The sequence below is a fragment of the Pan paniscus genome, chromosome 7, assembly GCF_029289425.2.
Source record: "Pan paniscus chromosome 7, NHGRI_mPanPan1-v2.0_pri, whole genome shotgun sequence".
Classification (NCBI taxonomy): Eukaryota; Metazoa; Chordata; class Mammalia; order Primates; family Hominidae; genus Pan; species Pan paniscus.
In genome coordinates, this window is record NC_073256.2 from 25,545,138 (window position 1) to 25,563,811 (window position 18,674).

The window sequence follows — 18,674 nt, forward strand, 5'->3', positions numbered from 1 at the left end:
AGGAGATAACACCTTCTCTTCTCTGCATTTAACACCAGTGCATGCATTTGTTCTGTGTCTGAGCCTCTGTAAATTAAAAAAAAAAAATTAAAGTGTTTTCTGAATAATTCAGGTCAAATTAGCCATTCACTGACTCAATTTCCCACTTTCTTTGCTGTTAAACATTGAACTATTTAATGTCGCTGAACTTGCATTTACAGTATTCCGTTAGCTCAAGTTGTGCCCATTCTGCTAAAGCTCTCGACATTCTTATTATCATTAAAGAGAAAGAGGAAAGGACCAGGAGTGGTGACCGGCAAACCACACCTTGTGTGGGAAGGAAATTTGACATGTGATGCAAGCGGACGTTTGTGTAAACTGCTGGGAGATTAACAGTGAGTATCTCTCTGTGTGTTGCCCATCCACCCATTTATAAGTGGTGGGAGAGATGGCGCAGTGCAAGTTGTGGGCTCAGCTGGCTGCTAGTCAGTCATCCTTTGTTTGAAAGCAGCACAATTCCTTTTCACCAGCTGAGTCAGGAGCTGTTCTCCTGGGTAATTTCAGAGAATCCACCTCATTGCTCACATGCACGTCATTGCCTTTGGATTGTAGCATGCTGGAGGGTTTAACCAGGGAGTTGACAATGAGTGTCTCTGCAGAACAGGCCAAGCACATTCCCTGACCAGGTCATGCGGGTGAGTTAATAGGTCCACTACGTGCTCCTCCTACCCTGGAGAGCAGCGTGACGTTAGTTCCTAAGCCGCAGGGTTAGCACGTACAGTGTTATGTGGTGGCCTTGGCTTTAGAGTTAGCCAGACTTAGGGTAGAACTGTGGCTCAACCACTTCCTCACTGTGTGATATTTGGCAAGTTATTCGCCATCACTAATGCTCGGTTTCCTCAAATAGATTAGGGAAATAACATGGTTCCCGCTTCACTCTCCTCTTTCCTTTTCTTCACTGAGTTTCTCTCACCTGTGCTTCTTTGTTGCCTGTAAAACATATAGGCCAAAGGGAAAGATGATTCTGGCATATTCCAGACCATTCTCACCTTCTTTAATTTAGTTTATTTAACTTTAAAAATATTTATAAATAGAGATGGGGTCTTGCTGTGTTGCCCAGGCTGTTCTTGAACTACTGGCTTCAAGTGGGCTTCCTGCCTTGGCATCCCAAAGTGCTGGAATTATGGGTGTGAGCTACCACACCCAGCCTGGATCTCTTTCCCGTGGGGAACTTAAGATTCTTCTTCCTTTTCTGAGAATGACTTGGACACAAGGGTTTGCAAAGTGTGTTCCATGGACCACTGGTGGTTCACTGTGGTCCCCTAGATGATGCAAACTTCAGAGGGAAGAAAATGCCCTATGAGGAGGAAGCAGAGAGGAGCCCCATTGGCTCTGAGTGGAGACTCCTGGCTCTACCTTCAGAACTCCACTCCTGGTCACCATCAAAGTCCTGCCCGGAGCCCACAGATTCCAATCCTATGCTGTTCTCCCCACCTCTTCTTCACCAGCTGTACAAAATGACGAGGTTTGCGTAGCCGGAGCGATGCCTTGGGTTTTTGTTGTTTCACACCATTAGGAAAAATAGAGGGATTAGGTGGGAGAGTCCGCTTAGCTTTTCAGTGAAGAAATGAAAGGTGTGGCAAGATGGGTTCAGGTGCATTTTGCTGGTGGGAATGGAAATAAGATTGGGAGGAGGAGGATGTGAATGTGAACAATGACACAGAGTCCCTGAAATTACCCCAGAGAACGGCTCCTGACCCGACCGTTGGCAAAGAGGGTGTGCTCCTTGCAAAGCAAGGATGACGGCTGAGATGATATCACATTTGCATTTTTTTGGATTGTCATCAGTCTCATTGTGCCATGTTTCCAATCTGCACATGTGCGGATGTGCAACCGGGAGACACAGACAGGCACCAAGAGCCGGTAATGAAAATCCCACCTTCTCCTTGTAAGCAAACCTTATCCAAGGACCCAGGATACTTGCTTGACCCAATTATGCAGAAACTCCACTGCTTCATCCTCCTCCTGATATGCTGTGAGAGGGGAAAGGAAGAGGGGCCGACAGAGAAGGGGTGTGGTGAGCTCAGGTGCATTTTGCTGGTGGGGGGCACATTGGTGCCAACTTGTTCTGTTTCTCCAGTGATGTAAAAGCCTTTCAAAGTTCTCATTGGTTGACCCAATCATTCTAGTTCTAGGAATCCAGCCAAAGGAAATAATCAGCAATGCAGATGAAGATCTATGTTAAGGGTACTTACTCTAGCTTATTGATTATGGTAAAATATTGGAAAAAAATCTACATGACCAGGAGTGGAAAATGAAGTAGAATATGATGGAATTACACAGCCTGTGAAGATGATGTTTTAGGAGTATTTGTTTTTAAATGGAAAAAGTTACACATGCACACGGTTAAAAGTTTAAATAGGACAAAAGAGAAGAAATGAGAAAGGAAACTCTCTCTGGGGTCCTCCTCTATAGATAAAACTATGTCCTCAGTTATAGATTGTGCTTTAGAAAAGAAATAGGTGAAACAAGAAAATGGATTCAAAGTAATGATAAATGGAGGAAAGACACAAGATCAAAAAACAACAACAACACAATAAAACAATGAACTTTCCAGTATAATTGCAATTTGAGAGGCTTGAGAGGAGAGTAAGACAGAGAAGAAATATTCCAAGCTGTTTCTGAGTGATGAAATTTGGGATAATATTTATTTTCTGTATTTTATAAACTTTTTATAGTGTGTAATACTACTTTCTAATACTTAGCATTTAAGGAGCTAGAAAATTGCATTTAAGTTCAGAATTCAGCAAGGGACACCAATGATCTTCTGAAAATATTTTTTTCCAAAAATCAACAGTCTTTATATTAACACATATATGTTCCCCTATTTTCTTTATGTGTAAGTTTAAAATAATGCTGCAAGTTAATTTTTCAAGAACACCCAGAAAATGCATTTTATCTCCCTGTCGGCCCTTCTTCAGCATCTGACTTAATCACCACATGCAAGAAAGTTAGAAAACAACACCACAAGAAAGAATTCTTGGCCGGGAGCAGTGGCTCACGCCTGTAATCCAAGTACTTTGGGAGGCTGAGGCAGGTGGATCGCTTGAGGTCAGGAGTTCAAGACCAGCCTGGACAACATGGTGAAACCCTGTCTCAACTAAAAATACAAAAATTAGCTGGGTGCGGTGGCATGCACCTGTAATCTCAGTTACTTGGGAGGCTGAGGCAGGAGAATGACTTGAACCCAGGAGGAGGAGGAGGTTGTATCACAGCACTCTAGCCTGGGCAACAGAGCGAGACTCTGTCTCGAAAAAAAAAAAAAAGAGTTCTTGCCATTATTTGGTGATATTGTGCTGAAATAAAAACGTTTTGCTTATTTTGCATTTCAATGTCAAACACAGAAGTCTGAACTTTGCCTTTCTATAAATGAATCCATCAGGGAAGATAAATTTGACAGTGGTTCTTAGGTCAGGGTCTGATGTTATGAGAGTTTTCCAAAGAATCCCGAGGGAAAGCATCTGTCTGGTTAGCATATGACAGCACTTAAGAACAAATTATTCCCAGTTTCCAAAAATGTGAAATGTACATTTGGGAGTCAAGTCAAGTTTCTGGATTTACAATAGTATTTCAGAACCCATCCACATATTTTAAAGAGACAGACATTCCTAAATGCCCTCTAAAAAGACCCAGTAACAAAATTGTTAATTTTTGGATGTTGGAAAGAGCTTTCTGAACTTACGCTGAAGTGTGTGCATGTGTTTTTGTTGTTGTTGTTTTGAGACAGGGTCTCACTCTGTCACCCAGGCTGGAGTGCAGTGGTGCAATCTCGGCTCACTGCAACCTCCGCCTCCTGGGCTCAAGTGATCCTCCTACCTCAGCCTCCCAAGTAGCTAGGATTACAGGCACGTGCCACCACACCTGGCTAATTTTTGTAGTTTTTGTAGAGAAAGGGTTTCGCCATGTTGCCCAGGCTGGTCTCAAACTCCTGGGCTCAAACAGTCTGCCTGGCTTGGCTTCCCAAAGTGCTGAGATTACAGGCCTGAACCACTGTGCCCCGCCTGTGTATGTGTTTCAGCGATGGCATCCCCACAGTGTGAAGGATCTTAAGTGTGAAGACCCTTATTTGGAGAGGATTTGGAGGGTTGTTGGCTTCTCGTTCTGTTCAGAATCTTCCCGTCTACACCACTGCACACATGGCCTGTGGTCAGGCTCACCTGATTCCGGGCTGGAATGAGCAAATATCTTGTTTATAGCCACAAACTGGTTCACTGGTTAAGTAGGTGAAGATGTCGGGAAATAAGATTTGCTCTTGTCATGGGTAAACAGACAGGGGACATCACTGAAGATTACGGGGAATCAAATGAGCAATTGTTTTCCTTCGGTCTTTCTCACACATATCAACCTCTTCGGATGCATGACGGCTGTGAGCTGAGAGCGCTGAGAGCAGGAAGGAACCAGGGCTGTGAGCAGTGGTTTGCCACTTGGACAAGATTCAGATTTATACTTCTTCATACCCTGAGTTCTTGAGACCAGGGATTTATATTTTTAGAGATGTGTTTTGTCTTAGTTTCCTAGGACTGCCATAACAAAGTAACAGACCGGGTGGCTTCTTAAGTCCCAGAATTGTATTGGCTTACAGTTCTGGAGACTGGAAGTCTGAGACCAAGGTTTCGGCAGGGTTGGTTCCTTCTGAGGGCTGGGAGGGAGAATCTGTTCAGGCCTGTCTCCTGGCTTCTGGTGGTTTGCTGGGAGTCTTTGGCGTTCCTTGGCTCGTGGGCCCATCACTCTAATGGTTGCCTTCACGTTCACGTGCTGCTTTCCCCGTGTGAGTGTGTCTGTCTCCAAATTTCCGCTTTTTATAAGGACATCAGTCATACTAGATCAAGTCCCACCCTATTACCTCATTTTAACTTAATCACCTTTTTAAAGACCAGGTCTCCAAACACAGCAGGGGTGTCCAATCTTTTGACTTCCCTGGGCCACATTGGAAGAAGAAGAATTGTCTTGGGCCGCACATAAAATACACTAACACTAATGAAAGCTGATTAGCTTTAAAAAAATCTTAACATTTTAAGAAAGTTTATGAATCTGTGTTGGGCCATATTCAAAGCTGTCCTGGGCTGCATGTGGCCCAAGGGCTGCAGGTTGGACAAGCTTGAAACACAGTCACCTTCTGAAGTACTGGGGGTTGAAACTTTAATATGTGAATTTTGGGGGCATGCATTTCAACCCATTACAAATATACACACAGGTATATGAATACACCTGGATAATATTTTTGGAAAGGAAGACCTTGTCTCTAAAAAAAAGAGAAGAAGAAGAAAGTAAGAAAGTTTGTAAAACAGCTTAAGACTGTTTATTTATTTTTGAGACGGAATCTCACTCTGTCACCCAGGCTGGAGTGCAGTGGTGCAATCTCCGCTCACTGCAACCTCTGCCTCCTGGGTTCTAGCAATTCTCCTTCCTCAGCCTCCTGAGTAGCTGGGATTACAGGCACATGCCACCATGCCCAGCTAATTTTTTTTTGTTTTGTATTTTTAGTAGAGATGGAGTTTCACCACATTGTCCAGGCTGGTCTCGAACTCCTGACCTCAGACAATCCACTCGCCTCGGCCTCCCAAAGTGCTGGCATTACAAGCGTGAGCCATCATGCCTGGCCAAGACTTTAAAATAATTATTTTGTCAATGGAAGAGCTAGGTGTGACTTTTACGGGAAGATGCCTGTGTGTTTAAAGTGTTACTTATCATTCAAAAGCAAATAAAGGAAACTTCTTTTTTATTTTATCTTTTTATTGTGGTACCCTATACACCAATCAGCTAGCTTCAACAATTACTAATAATTGTGATAAACTAATTTTTTAATAATAACAAGTATAGTAGTAATTATTAGCAATTTAAAAGCTTTGCTGGAGAATATTATCAAATACAAATAGCAGACAAGGCATTGAGGACAATTGAAACATTAGCTACGGTGTTTCTTGACAAGCTCCAATTTCTAAAATAATAGCATATTACAATATGAGCATGAGAATCGTCGTGGACTCTCAGGACAAATCCAAGCAACCAGCAGAGTCTCCTCAAGGGGCAGAGGATCATGCCCTCATTCTCAGTGCAGACTTGGGCAGCATTCCAAAAGCCTCTCCAAGAGTTAAGCATTGATATTTGCCTCGCAATCCCTCTCTCTGCATTGGCTGCAAGGGCTGAGTCTCAAACTTTTCAATCCACGTACCTCTTTGATGAGGCAAAAACCCTCCCCACCATCTGCCCCACCTGTTTGCTCTGCGCACAGGGGAGAGAGATTGGCTCTGTTCCCTCTCCTTCTCTGTGTCCTGTGTGTTGATGGATGATGAGTTTCCAGCAACCGAACTGCTCAGAACAAAGACCACATCTCCTTTTCTCTCTTCTCTGTGTGCTAGTTGGGGAACATAAATGTGTTTCTCATTATTTGGTCTGTTTTACAATGTGAGTTCCTGCTGGAGTTCACTGCTTTGGGGATTACAAGGTATTTCATCTCCTGTAGGACGGGCCCTTCCCTAACACTTAACAATGGCAGCCTGTCTGAAGACAGGAAACCCTGAAGTGTTTTGCTAAATTTAAAGACTCAGACAAATATTAAGATTGGAGAGATTTTTCCTACTTTTTAAAAAAACGTAATCCTTTTATGTAGCTAGTATGTATATGTGTTACGGGGGTTGGGAGAGTCCTGAAATGCGTGGTAGGAAGGATCCAAAGATAATTAATTCTCAGCTTAAAAACCATTATGGCACAAAGGAAAGAGAATGGGCTTTGGAGCCAGAAGGTGGGATATGAATCCTGCGGTTTTCCTAGTGGCAGTTGCAACAGCTTTACTTCCATCAGCTGCAAGATGAGGATTGTATAACCTGCTTTCTTAGGACTGGTGTGAAGACTAAATGAGATGCTGCATGAGAGCATCTGGCACGCTGTAGGGCTTCATGAGTGCTACCTCTTTGAAAACACTTTTAAATTTTAGATTCAGGGAGTACATGTGCAGGTTTGTTACATGGGTGTATTGGGTGATGGTGGGGTTCTATTGAATAGACTGGGTTTCTATTAAACCCATCACCCAAATAGTGAACATGGTACCCAGTAGATATCTTTTCAGTCCTTCCCCTTCTCTCTACCTCTCCCTACTTGGAGTCCTTAGAGGGCTATCTCTTAATAAAACCTAATTCTATAATGGTAAGGAGTTCAGCATTGCAAATTCAAATTGGCTACAGGATGCCCAAATCCATGGGACAGGTCTTTTGTTGTTGTTGTTGTTTGTTTGTTTGTTTGTTTTCGAGATGGGGTCTCACTCTGAAACCCAGGCTGGAGTGCAGTAGCCTGATAATGGTTTACTGCAGCCTCAACCTCCTGGGCTCAAGCCTCCCTGGTTCAGGTGATCCTCCCACCTTAGACTCCTGAGTAGCTGGGACTACAGGCACATGCCACCATGCCGAGCTAATTTTTGTATTTTTTGTAGAAATGGGGTTTCACCATGTTGCCCACGCTGGCCTTGAAGTCCTGGGCTCAAGACATCTGCTTGCCTTGGAATCCCAAACTGTTAGGATTACACTGCGCTCGGCCAGGACAGATGTTTATATAATAGAAGTTTGCTCTGTGTTTAAGGATCATCTATAGGGGTGGGCGGGGGGGCAAGGCACTTGGCCTTACTAGCCTCATTAAAGAAATGTTTCGGGAGCCCCCGCCGCCTAGCTGCAGGGCACTGGGTCATCTGGAATATAGAAATCATAATAATCCCCCTTGCGTCATAGGCTGACCTGAGGATCAAATGAGATAATGTCTGTGAAAGTACTTGGTAAACCTGAAGCACTGTCTAAATGTATTGCTGAGGGCCTGAGGTAGAGAGGACGTTTACTTTGGGCCGTTCATGAGGTTCAAGTACAAACTCTCCATTGCATGGCATTCAGTGCAGAGCAAACACATTCTGTTTGGCTTTAGCATTGAATGAAAAGTCAACAGTGCCTTTTCAGTTGCTTTGCTTCCTCTCTTCTCCTTTCAAAACAAAGCCAGGTCCTCTAAGGGTTTCCTGCTGAGTTTATAAAGAGGTGCTGGATTACAAATCCAGCCCTGGCTCCCAGGATCTTGGAGGCTGGGGAAGAGTATGGCATCAAAACAAGGGGTGTCTGAGGACACCTACCCTTGGTTCTTCATCAAGGGATTGACCTTCTCTCAAGCCTTGAACCAGGGCCAAGTACCCCAGAAGCAATGCTTTCTTTCCCATGGAGGTAGTCACAGGAGAGGCACCATGAAAGAACTTGGACAACGTCACTGCTGGACTGTGAAAGGTCTCACTGTGAGGATGATCAGGAGGGAGGCACGGTGGCTTGGGGCTGACCTCGGAAGTGTGGTCCAGCTGCCTGATGTTGATTGTACATTTCAGGCATGCTTTGAGAAGAGTCCTAAGTGATCCAAAGTCCCGTTCTATGAAATGAAATGTCCATCTCTTTACTTCTATTGCCATCTTTTTTTTTTTTTTTTTCTTTTGAGACGGGATCTCACTCTGTCACCCAGGCTGGAATTGCATGATCATGGCTCACTGCAGCCTCAGACTTTTCGGCTCAAGCAATGCTCCCGCCTCAGCCTCCCAAAATGCTGGATTACAGGCGTGAGTCACTGTGCCCGGCCTCTGTTCCCACTTTCTGTCTAACTTTCTCCTGACATTCTTCTTTTCTTCAATCTCACGCACCCATCCTGCAGATCCTAAATATTGCCTTTATGATGGGAGTCAGGGCTCTTCACTCTGTAGACGAAGCCAGCTTTCCTACCCAGGTCCCAAACGAACCCATTCCCTCTCTGCCTTTACTCTTCTAGCTCTCCCGCTTCCTCTGGAAGTCCCCCTTTCTTCTTTCTTCCCATTTACACCCTCTCCATCCTTCAGGACCCTTTGTGTGTGCCTCCCCATGAAGCCTTTTGTGACTATTCAATCCCCAGCCCTTTCTCCCCACTCTCATATGCTACATATTTTTCATATTTTTTGTATTACTCTTTGGCCCTTCATGATTTTCTGTTTTTTATTCACTCATTAACAGTCGAGTGTTTTTGTGCTAGGCATTGCATTTGGTACTGGGGACCCAGTGGTAAACCAAACAAACGGGGCCTCTCTTCAGAAGTAATTTATCATTTAGGGCCGGGCGCGGTGGCTCATGCCTGTAATCGCAACACTTTGGGAGGCTGAGGCAGGTGGATCTCCTGAGTATCACAGGCTGAGTTCGAGACCAGCCTGGCCAACATGGTAAAAACCGGTCTCCACTAAAAATACAAAAATTAGCCAGACACAGTGGCGTGCGCCTGTAGTCCCAGCTACGCAGGAGGCTGAGGCTGGAGAATCACTTGAACCAGGGAGGCAGAAGCTGTAGTGAGCCAAGATTGTGCCACTGCACTCCAGCCTAGGTGACAGAATGACACTCTGTCAAAAAAAAAAAAAAGAGTAATTTATCATTTAGTAGGCAGTTAAGAGACTTTTTTAAAAGAAAGAAAAGAAGAAAGAAGAAAAGACATAAATAAGCACTATATACATCATAAAGAATGTGGATTTTATTCTGAAAGCAATAAAAGCCATTGCAGAAGTTTAAATTTTTGTTAATTAAAAAAAAATCCTTAACAACCCAAATGCCCATCAATCAAACAGTGGATAAAGAAATTATGGTATATGTATATACACCATGGAATACTACTCAGTCATAAAAAGAAGGGCAATAATGGCATTCACAGCAACCTGAGTGGAGTTGGAGACCATTATTCTAAGTGAAGTAACTCAGGAATGGAAAACCAAACATCGTATGTTCTCACTCCTAAGTGGGAGCTAAGCTATGAGGATGCAAAGACATGAGAATGATACAATGGGCCGGGCACAGTGGCTCACACCTGTAATTCCAGCGCTTTGGGAGGCTGAGGTGGGTGGATCACTTGAGGTCACGAGTATGAGACCAGCCTGGCAAAAATGGTGAAACCCTGTCTCTACTAAAAGTACAAATAATTTGCCGGGCGCAATGGCTCACACCTGTAATCCCAGCACTTTGGGAGGCCGAGGCGGGTGGATCACCTGAGGTCAGGAGTTTGAGACCAGCCTGGCCAACATGGTGAAACCCCATCTCTACTAAAAATACAAAAAATTAGTTGGGTGTGGTAGCTTGAGCTGTAATCTCAGCTACTTGGGAGGCCGAAGCAAGAATCGCTTGAACCCGGGACGCAGAGGTTGCAGTGAGCCGAGATGGCGCCTTTGCACTCCAGCCTGGGTGACAGAATAAGTGAGACTCCATCTCAACAACAATAACAAAAAGAATGATACAGTGGGCTTTGGGGACTCCAGGCAATGGTTGGGAGGGAGGTGAGGGATAAAAAGACTACACCTTGGGTACAGTGTACACTGCTTGGGCAACGGGTGCACCAAAATCACAGAAGTCACCACAAAAGACCTTATTCATGTAACCAAATACCACCTGTTCCCCAAAAACCTATTGAAATAAAAAAAAAATTTTAATGAAGAAATAGAAAAAAATGTTAAACAGCCTTATTGAGGTATAATTGACTTACAGCAAATTGCACATATTTCAAATATACAATTTGGTAAGTTTTTTGTTTGTTTGTTTGTTTCAGACAGGCTCTCACTGTCACTCAGACTGGAGTGCAGTGGTGCAAGCTCGGCTCACTGCAACCTCTGCCTCCCAAGCTCAAATGATTCTTCTGCCTCAGCTTCCCGAGTAGCTGGGATTATAGGCGCCCCCCCCCCACCACATCTGGCTAATTTTTGTATTTTTAGTAGAGACAGGGTTTCACCATTTTGGCCAGGCTGGTCTCGAACTCCTGACCTCAAATGATCCACCTGCCTCAGCCTCTCAAAGTGCTGGGATTACAGGCATGAGCCACCACACCCGGCCACAATTTGGTAAGTTTTAACATCTGTATATACCCATAAAACCATCACCACAATATGATGAGCATATCCATCCAACCAACAAAGAGTTCTTGTGCTCTCTTCTTCCTTCTCCCCAAGTAAGATTTGAACTCCAATGCTACTGATTAGTTCAACTTTTTCAGAATTTTGTAGAAATCATCATACAGGGCCAGGCACAGTGGCTCATGCCTGTAATCCCAGCACTTAGGGAGCCAGGAGGTTTGCTTGAGCCCAGGAGTTCAAGACCAGCCTGGACAATATAGTGAGACCTTGTTTCTACAAAAAATAAAAAATTAGCCAGGTGTGGTGGTGCATGCCTGTGATCCCAACTACTCAGGAGACTGAGTTGGAAGAATCAGTTGAGCCTGGGAGGTCAAGGCAGCAGTGAGCTGTGACGGTATCATTGCAATCCAGCCTGGGCGATAGAGCGGGACACTCTCTCTCTCAAAAAAAAAAAAAACAAAAAAAACCAAAAACCACAAACCCCAACCAAATAAATAAATAATCGTACACTATATACTCTTTTTCACGTGGCTTTTGTGCTCTTTACTACTGAAGAGCATTCCATTGTATGATACAGCAGTTTATTTATCCTTTTACCTATCAATGGACCTTTGGGGTTGTTTCTACTTTTTGGTTATTACGAATAATGCCGCAATCTTTGCTAAGGGTATTGGTATTATGGACACATGCTTTCATTTCTTTTGGGCAGACAACTGTGAGTGGAATTGCTGAGTCATGTGGCAAACTACCAGTTCTGTTGAACCTCAGGGCCATCATTCTGTTCATGTCAGCTCGTTGTAGAACCACATCGATGAAGACCAAGATGGTAAAGAAGAAAAATTGTAGCTAACATTTACTGCACATTTACTACAAGCCAAGCATTGCATTATGAAGTTTAAGTGCATTATTCATTAACCCCTTCAATAAAATTTGTAATTTTCATTTCAGAAGCAAATATTCGTGTTGTACAAATTTCTGATTGCCCTAAATGTAGAGAGACTGATGGGGAAAGTATGATGGGTTTGATTTTTATATCAAATCATCAGGCATGGAGAAATATCTTTTAGAAGTGTTAAAATAAATGTTCCTACTGTATATCTAAAATACAAAAAATGATAATAATAATAATTATTATTCCTCTGAAATAGGTACCGTGAATAACCTCATTTAAAATGAGGAAGCTAAGCCTTTTCAAAGTTAAGTAACTTGCCTAAGGTCTCTTAACAACTAGCGAAAAGGATAGAACTCAAACCTAGGTCTTTCTGACCCTGCAGTTTGTGTTTCTATCCATGGTGTAAGTGAATGAGTCAATGTATGCTAAAGTCAAGACTCTTATCTTCTGTTTTGCTTTCTTTCAGCATGGACAGAAGCACATTAACCTAGTCACAGGTGCCAGTGAGGGGCATTCTGATTAGCTGAGATGTTGGTTTCATTTTGCTTTACTGTTAGTCTAAGAATCTAAAGAAAATATAATGTGCAAGATACATTTGGCAATCATTTTATAGATTTTGTTAAAACTCCATAGGAATCCTTTATAAAGTTGTCTAATCTAAAATATATGACTATATTTAAGATGCATTTGTTTGCTTGGTTTAGATGGTAGTTTTTTTAAAGGGCCTCATCCATCAAAACACAATAAATGGGAATTGACTGTAGAATCCTGAGAATTTGTAATATTTGGAGGCAGAATGACATAGGAGAATATGAGTTTGCAGGTAAAAGAGACTTGGATTGAATATTCGGTCTGATGTTTCACAATGGAAAAGCTATCGAAACCTCATTTTCTCGTTGGTAGAATGAAGACAGTAATGCCTATTTAAAGGGTGGTTGTAAGGATTAAAGAAGATGACAGACCCGTTACCCGGTGACACATTAGATTCTTGGTGAGGGTCAGGTCCTAGTTCATTTCTAGTCCCCCCCGCAACCTTTTTTTTTTTTTTTTTAAAGGGATCACACCTTTTTATCCTGGCTTAAAATCTAAATCCCTTCCGGCTAGGAGTTGGTGATCCTTCCCAAACTGTATGCAAAATTTAGTATGTTTGTACATGTTCATTTTGCGAGAAAATATCCCTGTGTATTAGTTCCTTTTCAAACTGTTATAAAGAACTACCTGAGACTGGGTAGTTTATGAAGAAAAGAGGTTTAATTGACTCAGAGTTCCGCATGGCTGGGGTGGCCTCAGGAAACTTACATTTTTGGGAAAAGGAGAAGGGGAAGCGAGGCACGCGGCAAGATGCAGGGAAGTGCCACACTTTTAAACCATCAGATCTCGTGAGAACTCACTTACTATCAGGAGAACAGCCTAGAGGAAACCAGCCCCTTGATCCAATCACCTCCCACCAGGCCCCTCCCCATGGGGATTACAATTCGAGATGAGATTTGGGTGGGGACACAGAGCAAAATCATATCACCCTGGCTTCCATCAGATTTCAAAGAAATCCATGATTCAAAGGCAATTTAGAACCACTGGGAGATTGTTTTTCATTCATTCAACAGTATTTACTGAATATCCACTATGGGTCAAGCGTTTTGCTCAGATAAACCATGTCCCTGACTTTCAGGAAGGTACAGCCTAGACTGGTGAATAAAAGTATGACCTGTTTTGTGAATCTGTCTGTTATCACGCTATTATTAGGTTGGTGCAAAAGTAATTGCGGCTTTTGCCATTGACAATAATTACTTTTGCACCAACTTCATGCTTACATGTATGGAGATGACACATCAGAGAGAAAGGAGAGTACATGAAACAAAAAGCAGAAGAATCCAGGCAGTTGAGTGGACATGAAAAAGAGGCCCTGTAAGCAAGGAACAGGCATCAAGAAAATAAACCTTCCTGACTTTGACTGACAGCCAGCTACTATATTAAGGTGTAGGATTGTGTAGGTTCTGTTCCACGGAAGTGCCGGCCAAGGGGTGAGTGGAGAGGGTTGGGGTGGGGAGGTGATGAGATGCAGCTTGAGCTCCCTTCACCAAGCTGGGAGCCCTCAAGACTCTGCCTACCTGGAGAGAGTAACTTTTTCTAATATGCTTCAGGGTGCTATAAGAGGCTGCCAGCCCAGTGTATTGCTGCTGCACAGAGAGTCAGATTTTCCTTTAGGAGCTGAGCTGTTAAACTTGAAAGTAGATCAACTCTAGTTCTGAAAAAGAAAAAAAAAAAAGTGGGTTCTTTGGCTCTTTGCTCAATTGATCCCTTAGAGGACATGATCAAGATAACTAACAGTTGGGTCACTATGTCAACAGTGTTTGGAGAACAAAGGAGGTGTCATTCAGCCTCACACCTTTCCAGGCAGCTAGTAAGGTGAGTTGGAAAAATCCTAATGCAGGAGAGGAGTTTGTTTTTTTTGCAACTCGGTCCTCTCATTTTATAGGTGAAGAAACTGGGACCCAGGATGATTATTTCCCAGCCTTTTCTTAAGCATGCAGCTGGAGAGTGGATGGTAAAGGCAGGAGGCCTTGGAGGATTCGTTGTACTCAGTATGAGCACTTGACAATGGGAAGGGGCCCCTCTGCAGTGGCACTGGCTCTCCTGGCCCTGTTCACAGTGTCTAGCTCCACCCACCTGGCATATCTTGGGGCCAGAGCCTGTGCATATTTATTCTTTCGAGTCTTGCACTTTGCTCTTTTATTTTTACTGGCCCTGCACTTGTGTTTGCTCTTGGTGCTCTCTTCATACATATTGCAGGAGGCCCCCTGTTTAACTTGAGCTTGGGACTAAATATAACCACTGCTATCACCAGAGGCATCCATACATGCCAGCCGTTTTTCAGTGTTTGTCTGCTCCACCCCAGGTCGCAGGCTCGGGGCAGGCCCCCGCGCTCCTTTCATAGGAATTCACTTTTAAATGGAAACTATCACCAAAAGCAGGGGTGACTGGGGCCGGGAAGAAATCAATTCTTATCACAAGCTGCACTCATGCTTTGTCCCTGGTGTGCAAAAGCCCAGTCCCCAAATCTCCAAACCTCTCTTCTCCGTTTAACAGCATGGTAGATGCCCCTCTCGCTGACTCCATTTCCATCCTGTGAGCCCTTTGAAAGGAACTGCCAAGTGTCTGTAGCTTTGACATGTGCTTTTGTCTTCCGGGGCCTTCCAAAGCCTTTAGGTCATGCCACAGACCTGCAAACCATGGTTCTTGGACGTTGTTCCCACACTGCACATTGCACCAGGAGAAGCTTCCCCCTCACCTCCTCCAGGAAGCTCTCTCCCACACTCCTATCAACACTGCCCTTGCCTGTCTATAGTAATCGTGGTGATTAAAAGTTGCCTGCGTGGTTCATACATTATTGTGTGGTTTTTCATCTTGTCAAAATGAGAGCAAAAGCCCTTCATTACTTGAATTAGTGTCTTCCACTCACCAATCCCTGATCCCTTTTCTCAGTGCTAAGAAAACAGGTGCTTGTCAATATCTCACTCTCTTGAGAACATGGAAGAAGATTCAAGCTCGCATTTCCTACTTCTCTGAATACGGTAGGATCTGCTCTGACCTCCGCTGCAGGCTGGGGAATGCCAGGCCAGAAGAGGGGCTTGGAGGGGCAGCTGGAGCTCCTAGAGAGAAAAGAGGGCACCCGCCCAACCAGCTGAATCAACCCGGGATAATGAAACAGCAGAACTCGAAACCACATTGTTCTTGCAGCTTCCACTGGGTCTGAAATCAGATCCTTTACAATTTCTTCAAGGTCTACAAGTTCAGAAACTCACTCCTTTGAAAGATTACTGCATGCAGTGACATCATTTTCTGAATCAATCCCTTTTTCTCTCCATCCCTTCCTTCTAGCAATTGTGAGTACCTGCGGCGTACAAAGCTCGGGGGTAACAAGAAGTCTAAGATGTACTCCTTGTACTTCTAGAGCGTGCTATCTAGGACAAAAGACTTATTTAAAGTTATATTCAAAGGAAGAAGAAAGGACCCTTGGATAAGTCAACTGGGCTGCTCTTGGGGGCTGTCAGCAGCAGGGGTTATTTCGGGCACAAATTCAGGGAGAGTGGGTGATGATAGAGTAAGGAGATGTACAGGGGAAAGAGGAAGGGTTTATTTATGTGTTCATTTGTGAACTTGTTTCAACCCCGGGGAAAGAAGCAAGTGGTGAAGGTGGAGATTGCAAATAGCAGAAAAGGCAGAAAGGAAGAGTACCCGAGACTCCATTGGAGAAAGAGACAATGCAGTGTGGCAGGAACATGGGGCCACACCTTGGATGCTTCTCCATGAGGACAGGTCGTGATTGTTCCATCAGCCTGTAGATGCACAGCTAGCAGTTTTCTATATGGCTGCCCAGCTGCTCAGCCTGTTCTCCAAAAGATCTTCTTAGGTCACGTGTTGGCTGTAGGTGAGGACTGGGAATACGTCTTGTTCTTTGCCCTGGATCCTGTGTGTACAAGGTCACCCTCATGCCATCGGGACTTTGAGTGAGGACACAGTGTCCGACGCCATTCATGGAAAGAACTATCCTGGTCAGGGTACATCTGAAACTGGCTACAGTTTGCTGGTGGGGGTGGGGTGGGGTAGAGGCATCAGAATTTGAGAGTGTCTCTGGCTTCAACATCTCTACTGCAGACAGTTAACCTCAAGAGGCCTCAGGAGGGGATCTTCCTGGTGCCATTAAGAACACAGAGCATGAGGGGCCTCCCGTCTTCAAGGAGATGGAGCTGGCTGTGAGCTCAAGGTGGGGCCTTCTGATTTTCAGTGATTTGTTGTTAGAACCGGAATTTCAGGGTTTTCGCAGCCTGGGGTCTATCCAGGCAGGTGTTAGAAAACTGGAATGACTAGATCATTAAGTGGTGTTGAGTGTGGCCATGCCAGAGTGTGAAAGCTTTAGCAGGAACACAGAGCAGGAGCTTATCTCCACTGCCTCAGTCGGACACATGATATTGCATTAGACATAAGCTCAAAGCTCACATCTCCCTTGGAAATACACAGTAACATCTAAAAACAATGAATTGAGATTAATAAAATATTCTTGGCTTGTGTTTTAAATCACATTAGAAGTCCAGTTCATTTTGATCACTAATATATGCTTTTTGCTGCTCCACAATCCATGCAAAATAAGATAATATGTTGTGTGTATAGCCCAGGACCTGGTGGACACTCAGAAATGCTGGTTATTTTCCTTAGTCTCGTCCCACCTGTTCCCTATAGAAGAAAGTCTGCACCCCATACATTTGAAACCCTGCACAATTTTTTCCCTTTCTTGTGTTCAATCATATGTAAGCACTAATTATGCGCTAGGCCAGGGACCACAATAGACAAAGTCCTTGCCCTCATAGAAGTTATTTATTTCTTTCTTTCTTAGAGACAGGGTATTGCTCTGTTGCCCAGGCTGGAGTGCAGCAGTACAATCATTGCTTACTCCAGCCTCCAACTCCTGGGCTCAGGCAATCCTCCCACCTCTGCCTCCCAAGTAACTGGGGTTACAGGCATTCACCAACATGTCCAACTCCTCACGGACATTATAGTAGGAGAGGAAGTCAAGAAACAAATAAAGCACAGTGTGTACATGCCAGGTAATGAGAAGTTCTAAGAAAAAAGTGCAGCAAGGTCAGAGGATTAAGCATCCGCCTTAACATCTTTATTTTACACTTAGTCACCAAAGGAGCCCTCTGCTAGAGCCAGGCTCACATCCAGCCTCACATAGTACAGAGTCTCTTGAAGGTCAAAGTGTATGCATTTCAACTATTTCTTTCCATAAAAGCCCTCCAAGTCCCCTAACTCAGGGATCCCCCAGCCCCAGGCCATGGATTGGTACTGGTTCATGGCCTATTAGGAACTGGGCCACAGGGCAGGAGGTGAGCAGCAGTCAGAAGCTTCATCTGTATTGACACCCGCTTCGCATCACTCGCATTACTGCCTGAGCTCTGCCTCCTGTCAGATCAGCAGTAGCATTCGATTCTCATAGGAGCTTGAGCCTTATTGTGCACTGTACATGTGAGGGATGTAGGCTACACGCTTCTTATAAGAATCTAATCCCTGATGATCTGAGGTGGAGCAGTTTCATCCCCAAACCATCCCCTGCCCCTAAGTCTGTGGAAAAGTGAAACAAATCCCTGAGACCACTGCCCCAACCCTTATTTTGCACACTTATTGTCATGTTGTTTTTGATTAAGATTCCAATGCGTCTTGTATCTTATTCTTTCCACTTGGGTTCAATTTTCTTCTTTAGAAAATATACTCTTTTTCATTGAGGGCCTGTGAATAATATATTATCTTAGTCTTAATTTGTATATATATATATAAAGAGAGAGATGGAGTCTTGCTCTGTTGCCCAGGCTGGAGTGCAGTGGCACAATCTCAGCTCACTGCAACCTCCGCCTCCTGGGTTCAAGTGATTCTCCTGCCTCAGCCTCCTGAGTAGCTGGGATTACAGGCACCCACCACGACGCCCAGCTAATTTTTGTATTTTTAGTAGAGATGGGGGTTTCACCATCTTGGCCAGGCTGGTCTCGAACTCCTGGCCTCAAGTGATCCATCCGCCTTGGCTCCCAAAATGCTGGGATTACAGGTGTGAGCCACCACACCCGGCCTTAATCTGAATATATTTTTGTTTCATCTCTATATTTATTCAATAGTTTAGCCCTCTATAGTTTCTAGATTAAAATTACTTTCCACGAGCAGCTGGAAATATTATTCCACCATCTTCTGGTGTCCATCGCTGTCGCCGAGAAGCCTTTTGTCAGGCGAATTGTTATGCTCTGTGTAATCTGTCTTTTTCTCTCATTGCTTCCTCCTCTCCTCCCTTCTGTTTTTTTTTTTTCTCCTCTCTCTCTCTCTCTCCCTTTTCCC

The 18,674-nt window shown here is 44.0% G+C and overlaps 1 long non-coding RNA gene across 2 annotated transcripts in view; it reads left to right on the plus strand.

Annotated features, from left to right (window-relative positions):
• Positions 1–15,111, plus strand: part of LOC134730956 (uncharacterized) — a 45,592-nt gene extending 30,481 nt beyond the window's left edge. Inside the window, exon 5 of one of the 2 annotated variants that reach the window (XR_010112897.1) lies at positions 11,613–15,111. This is a non-coding gene — a long non-coding RNA (uncharacterized LOC134730956). The remainder of the gene's footprint in view (positions 1–11,612) is intronic. The other variant, XR_010112899.1, reaches the window with a different exon arrangement.
• Positions 15,112–18,674: the final 3,563 nt, after the last annotated feature.